General features: G+C 45.3%; 1 protein-coding gene and 1 long non-coding RNA gene across 3 annotated transcripts in view; one reads left to right on the top strand and one right to left on the bottom strand.

Annotated features, from left to right (window-relative positions):
- LOC147110590 (bromodomain-containing protein 8-like) overlaps positions 1-1449 on the top strand; it is a 51287-nt gene extending 49838 nt beyond the window's left edge. For both annotated transcript variants that reach the window (XM_086000731.1, XM_086000732.1), the window contains one exon: positions 1055-1449. The gene's annotated coding sequence lies outside the window, so the exon portion shown is untranslated. The remainder of the gene's footprint in view (positions 1-1054) is intronic.
- LOC147110589 (uncharacterized) lies at positions 1358-14215 on the bottom strand. Its single transcript, XR_015079951.1, has 2 exons — positions 14078-14215; positions 1358-1593 (listed from the first exon to the last, which is right to left on the bottom strand). It is a non-coding gene; the product is annotated as an uncharacterized LOC147110589 (long non-coding RNA).

Raw genomic sequence — 14215 nt, 5'->3', positions numbered from 1 at the left:
TTGTTATCTCTACCCAAACTGATTCTACATCTTGATCTTCTGAGCCAATATCATTTCTCACCACTGCACTGATCTCATCCTTTATTAACAGAGCTACCCTACCTCCTTTTCCTTTCTGCCTATCCTTCCGAAATGTCAAATACCCCTGAATATTCAGTTCCCAGCCTTGGTAACCTTGCAACCACGTCTCTGTAATGGCTATCAGATCATACCCATTTATTTCTATTTGTGTCGTCAACTCATCTATCTTGTTACGAATGCTGCGTGCATTCAGATAAAGAGCCTTTAATTTTGTCTTTTTACCATTTTTCCCTACTCTGACTCTATTTCATCATATATATATATGAAATAGAGTCAGAGTAGGGAAAAAATGCGCACTCTTATGTTTGTACGCCATCTCTTCCTGTCTCACTCTGGTTCTCATTACCCCTATCACTACCCTGCACTATTGCCTTCTCCTTTCTCTTTGACTTTCTAAATTCCCCTTCACCTGAACCACCGCCGCCCCCCCACTATTTAGTTTAAAGCTCTATCTACTGCCCTAGTTATTTGAATTGCCAGGACACTGATCCCAGCATGGTTCAAGTGAAGCCCGTCCCAACGGAACAGCCCCCTCTTTTCCCAGTACTGGTGCCAGTGCCTCATGAATCTAAATCCGTTTCTCCCACACCAATTTTTGAGCCATGTTATGTGGCTCCTTCATTTGGAAAAAAAAAATGATTATTAGACTGAGGATAAAAACGTAGCTTTTAGCAGCTTTCTGGCTTTTTATGTTCTTACTGAACAATGGCAGTATGGGCATACAGTTTTGTTTCTGGATCCATGTGTGCACACATTCATATTTGACTTCTGCTGGTATCTTGTTTTTCTCCACGTTGACAGTGATATTTGCACCTCTAAATTATTGTACCACAGTAGTATTGTAAACCAGTTGTTGCAGAGCAGTAATGCCAGAAACATCCCATTTGTAACAAAATAATCCCAGTGTTTCTGATCAAATATATCTTTTGGGGGGGGGGGAACAAAACTAACGTGACTTTTCTTTCAATTACAGTATTTCTGCTGTTGGAGGAGATGATTGAAAATGAAGGTTTTTGGCTTTGGTTTCTCATTGCAGCATTAATGCAGTGTTTTTGAATGTAGTTATATTTGTAGCTGTAGTAATATGATATTGAGTTGCATTAAATGGTAAATAACATGGGAGAAGGGACAGTAATCACTGTACAAGTTGTTATAAGTTGCAGAAGAGCTGCAGGATTGCAGACTGCTGTCAATCTGTGGGGCATATTCCTCACGACAAAAAGGAAAATAAGTTGTTTGATTTTTGTTTTCAATAAAGGTTTTTGGAGTTACTATGCTTGGTTCAATTTCATAAAGTTTATTGACCGACCATCTCGCGGTTGTTTGTACTTTATTATCACAATTTGTCAATAAAATCTAATGACATGATTCCAGTTTGCTACACAGAACACAATTTATTTTTAGTGTTCTTGTTCCCTTCCCTCACGCCATCCTGTATCCTTGTCTTCTCAAGATAGCAGGTTTGTTGGGGTAAAACAACGTTTTCTAATCATTTTCTTTGCAGTTCTTTGGCTGTAATAATAGAACCCAATTGTTACACTTGTATACTCATCCTGTTACACAAGGGGTTGTTCCTTCTTCTGAATCTGTTAGAAACAGCTACAAATAAGCTATTTTATAAAACCATTTACAAACGCATACAAAGAATGAAATCTTTAATCAATATTAAACCAAACTTAAATCTCAAGAGTCTACAGTTAGAATCCAGATCTATTTATACAAAACTTTTCTAAAACTGTAACTCAAGGCTGCAGCAAACCATTAGAAACTGAGATTTGCAAACCAACTATGGATCTGTCTGCAAGTAGCTAATCTTTTAGTCTGAGGAAATTTCTGGGAAATGTATTTGAAAACTGAGTAGGCAAAATGTAGAAAAAGAAAAGGCAAGTGTGTAAAAGACAGGAAAACAGAGCAGGAGTACCAGTAGGCTGAGGAGGCTAAATCCCTACATGCTAATTTACCAGTATTAGCTGTTATCACATGGGGGAGGTATTGAATGCAAATCTATATGCTTCCCCATAGTCAGGGAGAGTGAGTCTTCATCAAGTAGCTCCTCCCTAGTTGTCCGTTTTATAAGGGAATTGGTAGGGAACTGGCCTCAATTCACCAAGCTCATTTCAACAGCACCTTCCAGCCACACATCTACCACCAAGATGAGCAAGGAGAAGGAAGAGGAGGGAGCCAATGATAGATCCTTAGAAAACTCCAGAGGTGACTGTGTAGGGACAGGATTCAAAGCCTTTTTAATTAGTTCGTGGGATGAGGCCATTGCTGGCAAGGCCAGCATATATTGCCCATCCCTAATTGCCCTCAAGAAGGTGGTGGTGAGCTGCCTTCTTGAACCGCTGCAGTCCGTGAGGTGATAGTACTCCCACAGTGCTGTTAGAGAGGGAGTTCCTGGATTTTGATCCAGTGACGATGAAGGCACGGCGCTATATTTCCAAGTCAGGGTGGTATGTGACTTGGAGGGGAACTTGCAGGTGGTGGTGTTCCCATGCGCCTACTGCTCTTATCCTTCTAGGTGGTAGAAGTCATGGGTTTGGGACACTTCCTGTGTCCCTGACAACTACGTGTGCAGGAAGTGCATCCAGCTGCAGCTACTGACAGACCGCATTGCGGCGCTGGAGCTGCGATTGGATGCATATTGGAGCGTTCGCAATGCTCGGGACATCGTGAATAGCACGTTTACAGAGTTGGACACACCGCAGGTAGAGGTTGGACAGGAAGAAAGGGAATGGGTGACCAACAGGCAGAGTACTAGGCGCAGGCAGGTAGTGCAGGGGTCCCCTGTGGACATCCCCCTCTCCAACAGATATACCATTTTGAGTGCTGTTGGGGGGGATGGCTTATCAGAGGAAAACAGCAGCAGCCAACTTCCTGGCACCAGGGGTGGCTCTGCTGCACAGCACGGGAGGAAAAAGAGGGGTAGAGCTATAGTTATAGGGGATTCTATTGTAAGAGGAATCGATAGACGTTTCTGCGGCCGCAAACGAGACTCCAGGATGGTGTGTTGCCTCCCTGGTGCAAGGGTCAAGGATGCCTCAGAGCGGCTGCAGAACACCTTGGAAGGGGAGGGCGAACAGCCAGTTGTCGTGGTGCGTATAGGCACCAACAATATAGGTAAAAAGCGGGATGAGGTCCTAAAAGTGGAATATAGGGAGTTAGGAGGTAAATTTTAAAAAATAGGACCTCAAAGGTAGTAATCTCAGGATTGCTACCAGTGCCACGTGCTAGTCAGAGTAGAAATAGAAGGATATTTCAGATGAATACATGTGCAACGGGGAGGGATTCAAGTTCCTGGGACATTGAAACCGGTTCTGGGGGAGGTGGGACCAGTTCAAACCGGATGGTTTGCACCTGGGCAGGGCTGGAACCGATGTCCTAGGGGGAGTGTTTGCTAGTGCTCTGGGGGAGGGTTTAAACTAAAATGGCAGGGGGTTGGGAACCTGAGCAGGGAGACAGAGGAAAGGGAAAAACGGATAAAAGCAAAAGATAGGAAGGAGAAAAACAAAAGTGGCAGTCAGAGAAATCAACGGTTTAAATCAAACGTGGCCACAGTAAATAATAATTCTAAGAGCGTTAAAAAAACAAGCCTGAAGGCTTTGTCTCTTAAAGCGAGGAGCATTCGTAATAAGGTGGATGAATTGGCTGCGCAAATAGAGGTAAACGAATATGATTTGGTTGGGATTACGGAAACGTGGCTCAAGGATGGCCAAGGCTGGGAACACAACATCCAGGGGTATTCGATATTCAGGAAAGATAGGCAAAAAGGAAAGGGAGGTGGGGTAGCATTACTGGTTAAAGAAGGGATTAACACAATTGTAAGGCAGGATATTAGCTCTGATGATGTGGAATCTGTATGGGTAGAATTGAGAAATACTAAGGGGCAGAAAACGTTAGTGGGAGTGGTATATAGACCTCCAAACAGTAAGGCGGAGGTTGGGGATGGCATTAAAAGGGAAATTAAAGAAGCGTGCAATAAGGGCACAGCAGTCATCATGGGTGACTTTAATCTACATACAGATTGGGCTAACCAAATTAGTAACAATACTGTGGAGGAGGAATTCCTGGAGTGTTTACGGGATGGTTTCCTGGACCAATATGTTGAGGAACCAACCAGAGATCAGGCCATCTTAGATTGGGTATTATGTAACGAGAAAGGATTAATTAGCAATCTTGTTGTACGAGGCCCCTTGGGTCAGAGCGATCATAATATGATCGAATTCTTCATTAAGATGGAGAATGAAGTAGTTGACTCAGAGACTAGGGTCCTAAATTTAAATAAAGGAAACTACGATGGTCTGAGGAGCGAGTTGGGTAGGATTGATTGAGGAATGTCACTCAAAGGGTTGTCGGTGGATAGGCAATGGCAAACATTCAAAGACCGAATGGATGAACTACAGAATTTGTTCATCCCAGTTTGGCATCAAAATAAAACAAAAAAGGTGACTCAACTGTGGCTAACAAGGGAAATTAGGGATAGCATAAGATCCAAGGAGAGGACATACAAATTGGCCAGAAAAAGCAATAATCCTTGAGGGTTGGGAGCAGTTTAGGATTCAACAAAGGAGGACAAAGGGATTAATTAAGAAGGGGAAAATAGAATGAGAGTAAGCTTGCAGGGAACATAAAAACTGACTGTAAAAGCTTTTATAGATATGTGAAGAGAAAAAGACTGGTGAAGTCAAGCGTCGGTCCCTCGCAGTCAGAATCAGGGGAATTTATAATGGGGAACAAAGAAACGGCAGACCAACTAAATACATATTTTGGTTCTGTCTTCACAAAGGAGGACACAAATAACCTCCCAGAGATGCCGGGGAACATAGGGTCTGATGAAAGGGTGGAACTGAAAGAAATCAGTATTTGTAGGGAAATGGTGTTAGGAAAATTGATGGGACTGAAGGCCGATAAATCCCCAGGGCCTGATAATCTGCATCCTAGGGTACTTAAGGAAGTGGCCCTAGAAATAGTAGATGCATTGCTGGTCATCTTCCAGAACACGATAGACTCTGGAACCGTACCCATGGATTGGAGGGTAGCTAATGTTACCCCACTATTCAAAAAAGGTGGTAGAGAAAAAGCGGGGAATTATAGACCGGTAAGCCTGACATCGGTAGTGGGGAAAATGCTAGAGTCCATTATAAAAGATGTAATAGCAGAGCACTTGGAAAGCAGTGACAGGATCGGACAAAGTCAACATGGATTTACAAAAGGTAAATCGTGCTTGACTAATCTACTGGAATTTTTTGAGGATGTAACTGGTAAAATAGGTAAGGGAGAACCAGTGGATGTGGTGTATTTGGACTTTCAGAAGGCTTTCGATAAGGTCCCGCATAAGAGATTAGCGTGCAAAATTAAGGCACATGGGATTGGGGGCAAGGTATTGACTTGGATAGAGAACTGGTTGGTGGATAGAAAGCAGAGTTGGAATAAACGGGTCATTTTCCGAGTGGCAGGCAGTGACTAGTGGGGTACCGCAAGGATCGGTTCTAGGACCCCAGCTGTTCACAATATATATTAATGATCTGGACGAGGGATTTGGATGTAATATCTCCAAATTTGCAGATGACACAAAGCTGGGTGGGCGGGTATGCTGTGAGGAGGATGTCGTGAAACTCCAGTACGATTTGGACAGGTTGGGTGATTGGGCAGAAACATGGCAAATGCACTATAATGTGGATAAATGTGAGGTTATCCACTTTGGTGGCAAAAACAGGAAGGCAGACTATTATTTGAATGGCAATAGATTGGGAGAAGGGGAAGTGCAAAGAGACCTGGGTGTTCTTGTGCACCAGTCGCTGAAGGTAAGCATGCAAGTGCAGCAGGCGGTGAAGAAGGCAAATGGTATGTTGGCCTTCGTAGCAAGAGGGTTCGAGTACAGGAACAAGGATGTCTTGCTGCAGTTGTACAGGGCCTTGGTGAGACCACACCTTGAGTGTTGTGTGCAGTTTTGGTCGTCTTATCTGAGGAAGGACGTTCTTGCCATGGAAGGAGTGCAGCGAAGATTCACCAGGCTGATACCTGGGATGGCAGGAATGACGTATGATACTGGAGTTTAGAAGATTGAGAAGGGATCTCATTGAAACCTATAAAATTCTGTCAGGCCTGGACAGACTAGACGCAGGAAGGATGTTTCTGATGGCTGGGGAGTCCAGAACCAGGGGTCATAGTCTAAGGATAAGGGGTAAGCCATTTAGGACTGAAATGAGGAGGAATTTCTTCACCCAGAGAGTGGTGAACCTGTGGAATTCTCTGCCACAGAGGGCGGTGGAGGCCAGTTCATTAAATATATTCAAGAAGGAGTTGGATATATTTCTTAAGGCTAAAGGGATATAGGGAGAAGGCAGGGACAGGGTACTGAATTTGGATGATCAGCCATGATCTCATTGAATGGCGGAGCAGGCTCGAGGGGCCGAATGGCCTACTCCTGCTCCTATCTTCTATGTTTCTATGGGAGGTGCTGTCAAAAAAGCCTTGGCGAGTTGCTGCAGTGCATCTTGTCGATGGTGTATACTGCAGCCACGGTGCACCGGTGGTGCAGGGAGTGAATGTATGGGGTGCCAATCAAGTGGACTGCTTTATCCTGCTTCTTGCATGTTGTTGGAGCTGCACTCATCCAGACAAGTGGAAAGTATTCCATCACACTCCTGACTTGTGCCTTGTAAATGGTGGAAAGGCTTTGGGGAATCAGGTGAGTTACTCGCCACAGAATATCCAACATCTGAGCTGGGAAGCGACACATGGGCCCTGAATTTGCGGGCGCAGGCTTCCCGCAGGGAAATGCTTCCGATACGCAAATAAAATGCCCGTGTATCTGGTGGTCAGGCAGGTACGGAGCTTTGCGGTCCTGGGCCTCTCCGGGTACCCGTGGGTCGAGGCCCACGTATCCCAGGGACGCAGATGGTTCACATTACAGAATGCATGCACGGAATCCCCATAAGTATGAATGGGAATACCACAAAATATACATCTACACGTCAAATAAATAAAATAAAAATTACATACTTAAAATTAATTAAAATGCCATTTAATTAAATATTTAAAACAAAAATTAAATTTTTTGGAAAATAAATTTAAATGTTTTCAAGAGGCTAAAAATAAACTACTTCTTGCACAGGTTTTTTAATGGGCCAGAAATTCGTGAACGGGGCTTGCCGCGCGTGCAAGCCCCGTATATGCACTTACCCTGTGCTCCTGCCGATCAGCTCCAGGGACGCCTGGAATTGGTGTTTCAAACAGAAGAATCCCGGGCAGCGTATGACGTCACGCCGCCCAGGAGTGCAGCCAGCGCGAAGCCTGGAGCGTGCAGTGCAAGTGAGACACGCCCCTTAAGGTCTCATTGTAGCAGGACACGCCCCCAATGTTTCTGTCAAGCTGCTAAGCATTTTTACATGCAAAGCAGCAGTTTAAATAGGTTTTTGGAAGTTTTTTGAAGATTTTGGTAACTTTTATAAACTTTTAAAAATGTTTACATTATTTTGAAGAATCTGAAGTAGTTTTAAACAGATTAAAGCAATTTAAAGACTTTTAAAAGCCCTAAAAGAATTTTTTTAATTCCATTTATTTATTTAGCAATGTCGTCGTCATACGTGTCTTCACACTGTTCCCTTTGGGGAACTGTATGAAGTGGTGGAAGGATTTATGGCCATGATTAACGCTCATTCCGTGACCGTAACCATCTTTGAACCAGCCATTAGGGCGGTTAGTCCTATGGCGGGAGGGTTTTACGGGCTCCCACAAGCTATACAAGGAGGGGGGGCCACCCACACCCACGGACGCAAATATCCCACTGGATGTCAACCCAGAATTTAGAGCCCGAGCTCCGACTCCACTTGCCGGGACTGTCTGGAGCGGGGTTTGAAACCCTACCCTGATCTGGCCCAGCGGCGGGGATCCTACCGCTATGCCAAAGGCCCAATCCGATTAGCAACGTGAAATGGCTGGAATGAGCACACTTCACGGCATTAAAAGAACTCACAATTGAACTGATGATGACCTCAGCAATCTCCTCAAGGAGGTGGAGGCGCAGCGCCTGCTCATCATTGGTAATGAGAAGTCAAAGGCGCCGCAAAAAGGGCAGATGATAGCTTGGTCTTTCAAGTGGCAGCATAGGGCTCCAGTCACGGGGAGGGAAAAGGCGCAGGAAACGTATGGGTGTCACCTTTTGTGCGGAGTGGGCCTTTTGTGTAGCAGTAAGCATCCCCGCCGCTGGGCCAGAAGGAGTAGGGTTTCGAACCCCACTACAGACAGTCCCGGCAAGTGGAGTCGGAGCTCCAACTATAAATTCTGGGTGGACATCCAGCGGGATACTTGCGTCCGTGGGTGTGGGTGGCCCCCCCCCCCCCTCAGATGGGTTGTGGGAGCCCGTAAAACCCTCACGCCATAGGACTAACCACCCTAATGGCTGGTTCAAAGATGGTTACGGTCACGGAATGAGCGTTAATCACGGCCATAAATCCTTCCACCACTTCATACAGTTCCCGAAAGGGAACAGTGTGAGGATACGTACGACGATGACCTCTTGCGCAATGCACCTCCTTGGACCCTCAGTCGCAGATGCGAGGGGGCAAATCGTGCAATTGTTAAATTTTTCATTTTATTGACATGTGAAATGTTGGACCAGTAATTCCCTTCCAAATGCGCGAGTACGGTCGGGGTACTTACGCGTCTGGCCGGAGGAAATGCCGGTTTTCAGCATGCACAGTGCATGTGGGGAAAACCGGCATTTCCTGTCCTCTGAACGAAGGGGTTCAGAGGCAGAACGCGTGCGACTGCACAGGCAGCGCGTGCGCAGTAAAATTCGCCGCTTTCATTCATGCTTTCAGTGAGGTCAAGTCATTACAACTTACACATGAAAAAAGCATGGGTACAGTTGCTCCAGAGGCTGCGGAGGAAGATATTTTTTTATCGTGGAGCTTCTGAAAGTATGTATGTCTGTATATATTCCTTTGCGTGTTATGTATATATTCCTTTACTTATGTGTATGAATGTATTATTTAATTATGACTTTCAGAGAAAGTAACTTATTGGAAAATCATAATTAAAAACATACATTCATACACATTAGTAAAGGAATATAAAACATACATACATATATGTAAAGGAATATATGTGGACATACATACATAACTCATTCTCACATTCCATTCACACAGCCACAATTGCTCCTTCTACCTACCGTTCTGAAAACCCGTTTAAAAAAAAAAAAAATTTAAACTTTAAAACTTACTTAAAATTTCTTAAAATAACTTCCCTCCCTTTCCCAAACAAAAATATTGCATTTCAGAAGCTCCACGATAAAATATATCTTCCTCCGCAGCCTTGGAACAACTTTACACCTCCTTTTTTCAAGTGTAACTTGTAAGGACTTACCCTCACTGAATCCATGAATGAAATCTACAAGGTTCACTGCGCAAGCGCTGCCTGTGCAGTCGCACGCGCTGTGCCTAGACCTCGGGTCTGGAAATGCCGGCGTTCCCCGCATGCGCTGTGCATGCTGAACGCCGGCATTTCCAACAGCCAGATGCGTGAGTACCCCGACCGTACTCACGCCTTTGGCCACAAATTTCTGGCCCAATGTATAAATGATTGAAAAAAAATTATTTTAATGTTTTTTTAAAATGTACACTGGTAAAAGCAGGCCTTACATTAAAAAACCTGTGGGGGGAGATGGTTTCTCGGGGGAATGCAGCAAGAGCTAAGTCCGTGGCACTACGAGTGGCTCAGCTGCACAGGAGGGGAGGAAAAAGAGTGGGAGAGCAATAGTGATGGTGGATTCTATCGTAAGGGGAACAGATAGACGTTTCTCTGGCCGCAGACGTGACTCCCGGATGGTATGTTGCCTCCCTGGTGCCAGGGTCAAGGATGTCACTGAACGGCTGCAGGGCATTCTGAAGGGGGAGGGCAAACAGTCAGAGGTCGTGGTCCACATTGGTACCAACGACATAGGTCGAAAGAGGGATGAGGTCCTGCAACAAGAATTTAGGGAGCTAGGCAGCAGATTAAAAAGCAGGACCTCAAAGGTTGTAATCTCTGGATTACTCCCAGTGCCACGTGCTAGTGAGTATATAGGAATAGGAGGATAGAGCAGATGAATGCGTGGCTGAAAAGTTGGTGCAGGAGGGAGGGCTTTAGTTTCCTGGATCACTGGGTCCTGCTTCTGGGGAAGGTGGGACCTGTACAAGTCGGACGGGTTGCACCTGAACCGGAACGGGATGAACATCCCTGCAGGGAGGTTTGCTAGTACTGTTGGGGGTTTAAACTAACTTGGCAGGGGGATGGGATACAGAGTGGAGCTATAGTAGAGGGTGATGCACAGCCAAATATAGAGGAAAAAACAAGTCAGCCTGGAAGGCAGAGCAAATATGTAACGGCACAAGGGGGTATGGCAAGGCTCGATGGCATTTATTTTAATGCAAGGAGCCTTGCGAGTAAGGCAGATTAATTGAAGGTGTTGATGAACACATGGGAGTATGATATTGTTGCTATCACAGAGACATGGTTGAGCGAGGGGCAGGACTGGCAGCTCAATATTCCGGGGTATAGAATCTTCAGGCGAGACAGAGGAGGGAGTAAAAGAGGAGAGAGTGTCGCAATATTAATCGAGTCAATTACTGCTGTAAGGAGGGAATGATATCTTAGCAGGTTCCTCTAATGAGGCCATATGGGTAGAACTTAAAAACAAAAAAGGGGCAAGCACTTTGCTGGGAGTGTACTATAGGCCCCCAAACAGTCAGGGGGAGATAGAGGAACAGATATGTAGGCAAATCTCAGAAGTGTAGAAATAATAGGGTAATAATAGTAGGGGATTTCAACTTCCCCAATATTAACTGGGATAGTCAGAGTGTGAAAGGCTTAGAGGGTGCGGAATTCTTAAAGTGCATCCAGGAGAGCTTTTTGAGCCAGCATGTGGAAAGTCCTACAAGAGAGGGGGTGGTACTGGACCTAATTCTAGGGAATGTAGCCGGGCAAGTGGTAGAAGTGTCAGTAGGAGAGCATTTTGGTGACGGTGACCATAATTCGGTGAGATTTAAGGTAGTCATGGAAAAGGACAAAGATGGACCGGAAATAAAGGTTCTAAATTGGGGGAAGGCCGATTTTAATATAAGGCAGGATCTGGCCAAAGTGGACTGGGATCAGCTACTTGTAGGAAAATCCACATCAGAGCAGTGGGAGTCTTTCAGAAAGGAAATAGAGAGAGTACAACGCCAACATGTTCCTGTAAAGGTCAAGAGTGGGACCAACAAGCCCAGGGAACCCTGGATGTCAAGGGATACACAAGAATGGATTAGGAAAAAAAGGGAGGCTTTTGGCAGATACAAAGGACTAAAAACAGTGGAAGCCCTAGAGGAATATAGAAAGTGCAGGGGGGTACTTAAAAAAAGAAATTAGGAGAGCGAAGAGGGGGCATGAAAAAACACTGGCGGGCAAAATAAAGGAAAATCCCAAGGTGTTGTATAAGTATATTAATGGCAAGAGGATAACCAGGGAAAGAGTAGGGCCCATTAGGGACCAAAGTAGCAATCTGTGTGTAGAGCCGGAAGATGTTGGTGAGGTTTTAAATGAATATTTTGCATCTGTGTTCACTATGGAGAAGGACAATGTAGGCATAGAAATCAGGCAGGGAGATTGTGATATACTTGAACAAATTAGTATTGAGAAGGAGGAGGTACTAGCAGTTTTAGCAGGCTTAAAAGTGGATAAATCCCCAGGCCCAGACGAGATGTATCCCAGGCTGCTGTGTGAGGCAAGGGAGGAGATTGCAGGGGCTCTGACACAAATTTTCAGAACCTCTCTGGCCACAAGGGAGGTGCCAGAGGACTGGAGGACAGCTAACGTAGTACCATTATTCAAGAAGGGTAGTAGGGATAAACCAGGGAATTACAGACCAGTGAGCCTAACATCAGTGGTAGGGAAATTATTGGAAAAAATTCTGAGGGACAGAATTAGTCTCCACTTGCTGAGGCAAGGATTAATCAAGGATAGTCAGCATAGCTTTGTTAGGGGGAGATCATGTCTAACCAATTTGATAGAATTTTTCGAGGGGGTGACTCGGTGCGTGGTTAAGGGTAGTGCAGTTGATGTAGTCTACATGGACTTCAGTAAAGCTTTTGACAAAGTCCCCCATGGGAGACTGGTCAAGAAGGTAAGAGCCCATGGGATCCAGGGCAATTTGGCACATTGGATCCAAAATCGACTTAGTGGCAGGAGGCAGAGGGTGATGGTCGAAGGTTGTTTTTGTGACTGGAAGTCTGTGTCCAGTGGTGTACTGCAGGGATCGGTGCTGGGTCCTTGACTGTTTGTCGTGTACATTAATGATTTAGATATGAATGTAGGAGGTATGATCAGTAAGTTCGCAGATGATACGAAAATTGGTGGAGTGGTAAATAGCGACGATTTAGATGGGCAGAACAGTGGCAAATGGAATTTAACCCTGAAAAGTGTGAGGTGATGCATTTTGGGAGGACTAACAAGGCAAGGGGATAGAAAATGAATGGTAGGACCCTAGGAAGGACAGAGGATGAGAGAGACCTTGGTGTGCATGTACATAGATCCCTAAAGGCAGCAGGACAGGTAGATAAGGTGGTTAAAAAGGCATATGGGATACTTGCCTTCATTAGTCGAAGCATAGAATATAAGAGCAGGGAGGTTATGATGGAGCTGTACAAAACGCTAGTTAGGCCACAGCTGGAATACTGTGTGCAGTTCTAGTCGCCACACTATAGGAAGGATATGATTGCATTGGAGAGGGTGCAGAGGAGATTCACCAGGATGTTACCTGGGCTGGAGCGCTTCAGCTATGAAGAGAGACTGGACAGGCTGGGGTTGTTTTCCTTAGAGCAGAGAAGGCTGAGGGGGGACCTGATTGAGGTGTACAAAATTATGAGGGGCATAGATAGGGTAGATAGAAAAGAAGTTTTTCCCTTAGTAGAGGGGTCAATAACCAGCGTGTATAGTTTCAAGGTAAGGGGCAGGAGGTTTAGAGGGGATTTGAGGAAAAACCTTTTCACCCAGAGGGTGGTTGGAATCTGGAACTCACTGCCTGAAAGGGTGGAAGAGGCAGGAACCCTCACAACATTCAAGAAGCATTTAGATGAGCACTTGAAACGCCATAGCATACAAGGCTACGGACCAAGTGCTTGAAAATGGGATTAGAATAGACAGGGCTTGAAGGCCGGCGGGGACACGATGGGCCGAATGGCTTCTTTCTGTGCTGTAAAACTCTGACTCAGTGGATGGCATAACCACTCGTGCACCAAGTGTGCTCAAGTTTGCAGCCCTCAGAATTTGGAGTGCAAAGGTGCGAACTCTACCAGGAAGAAACAGATGTGGGAGATGGTGAGTTATTTGGTGGGGATGAGGGCATCAAAGATGGCAGAGAGAGCTGTGGAACAAGCCAACAAAGGCAATATTGCTAAAGTAATGCCAAAGAAAAGGAAGTACAGAATTTGGAAGTGTGTGAGGAAACAGTAGAGGGGTGTTACAAGGAGCAGAAAATTAGGGTAGTGGGGTTCGAGGTAAACGGGGAGATGAGGACATGGTCTGAGGATAGCCTTATCAGTGACCGAGACCTTGATAAGGGTGAAGCAGTGTCGGATGATAATGTTTAAGAGTGAAGGGTGAGGTTGCGTAAGGACAGATCGCTCAGTGTAGAGGCGTAGGGAGATCACAGCGAGGAAGTTGTCATGGGGCTTTAGGGGTGGTAGATGACAGGGAATATGAAGTGGATAAGAGTGAGGCACTCAAACAAGGAAAAGTTGGCAAGAGCAGTAAGGAGAAAGGTGGAGCTGGTACCTAAAGGACATCAGTGAACTAGATGAGTTTTACAACAATCTATTAGTTTGATGGTCACCATTACTGATGCTCGCTTTTTAATTGCAATTTATTTAATTAACTGAAATTAAATTCCCCAGCTGCCTTGGTGGGAATGTCTTCCGATCATTCGCCCAGGCCGCTGGATTACTAGCCCCGTAACATAACCACTATGCTACCATACCTTTCAAATGCTCAGATTTCTTCGTCCCCACAGTCGCGCCCTCAAGCGTTGCCATGGTGCGCTGTCCTCACTTCCGCGTGGAGCGGGCTGGGCCACGCCCACTTTTTGACGATGTCATAACCCGGAAGTAGGCGAGCG

Source organism: Somniosus microcephalus, chromosome 11 (genome assembly GCF_052327205.1).
Source record: "Somniosus microcephalus isolate GS21.2 chromosome 11, FLI_Smic_1.0, whole genome shotgun sequence".
Lineage (NCBI taxonomy): Eukaryota > Metazoa > Chordata > Chondrichthyes > Squaliformes > Somniosidae > Somniosus > Somniosus microcephalus.
Note: the sequence above shows the minus strand (reverse complement) of the source record. Positions and strands in the feature narration are given on the sequence as shown.